The sequence below is a fragment of the Schistocerca nitens genome, chromosome 8 (genome assembly GCF_023898315.1).
Source record: "Schistocerca nitens isolate TAMUIC-IGC-003100 chromosome 8, iqSchNite1.1, whole genome shotgun sequence".
NCBI lineage: Eukaryota > Metazoa > Arthropoda > Insecta > Orthoptera > Acrididae > Schistocerca > Schistocerca nitens.
Window position 1 is genome coordinate 505,472,546 of NC_064621.1, and position 1,251 is coordinate 505,473,796.

The window sequence follows — 1,251 nt, forward strand, 5'->3', positions numbered from 1 at the left end:
GCGCCGGCACTCCAGTCGGGAACGATAGAGCAGAGAAAGCTGTGAGAAGACGTCAGCCAATTGCATGCTGACCGACTCCTCTTCAGGACGACAACGCGACAGCAGCAGCTCCTATGCAAAAAGGACATTATCGCCGCACCCGACTTGTCGCGGCCAGTTCTACATCAGCTTCAAGACTAGCAACTTGAATAGAAGCGTCAAATCTAAGCACTTGTTTGTATCGTCTATGTAACGCGGACTTGGGAATTGTTATACTCAAGAGATTTCTTATTTTGACTGTCGCCCTTTTCTTGCGCCACATCTGTGTAACCCAGAATTAAGTATTGTAATTTTTCATTTTATAATTCCGTCCGAACAGCCCTTGGAAGGCCCAACGGTACCGACCGGCTGCCGTGTCATCCTCAGCCCACATGCGTCACTGGATGCGGATGTGGAGAGGCATATGGTCAGCACACCGCTCTCCCGGCCGTATGTCAGTTTACGAGACCGGAGCCGCAGCTTCTCAATCACGTAGCTCCTCAGTTTGCCTCACAAGGGCTGAGTGCACACCGCTTGCCAACAGCGCTCGGCAGACCGGATGGTCACCCGTCCAAGTGCTAGCCCAGCCCGACAGCGCTTAACTTCGGTGATCTGACGGGAACCAGAGTTACCACTGCGGCAAGGCCGTTGGCTCAGATTTATAATGCAACTCATTAATACGATTTGTCTGAATGTTGTATAGCCATCCGAGGAGGCAGGTTTCCTAGACACCCCATAATTGACGACTAGGGTGGATTTAACATTTGGCGATGAGAAGGTTGAACGAACACCAATGCGACAACCCAGTGCCGACAGCCACCAAAGATTGTCTGTTTTCTTTTCTCGTGGACTTTTTTGTTTTGCTGGTGCCTTAATTCTACCCTGTCTTTTCTTTTTAGGGGTTTTACATGTTTTAATAATGTCATTGTTTTTCTGCTAAACAGTGTTTTCAGGTGGACGTTGCAGAATTTTTTTTCCCTGTGTGCTTATTTTTATTGCTCGCCTTGTCCTTTTACTGCATTTGTCCCTTACAGAAAACCAACCCACCTCTCCCATCCTCTGTTCAGGCGCCTCAGCTGCAAGCGACAGATGCAACGCAGCTTACACAGATTGCCTCGCGGCTAAACACCGTACAGCAGCTCCAGGCGAATCAAGCCACCAATGCAGGACCACAAGCAACAACCGTAGCGAAAAAGATGAGGAGTAGCTCGGGTGATTGCAACGGTATGAAAC

General features: G+C 49.3%; 1 pseudogene; it reads right to left on the reverse strand.

Annotated features, from left to right (window-relative positions):
- Positions 1-553: 553 nt before the first annotated feature.
- Positions 554-671, reverse strand: LOC126199788 (5S ribosomal RNA; annotated as a pseudogene).
- Between the last annotated feature and the right edge of the window lie 580 nt (positions 672-1,251).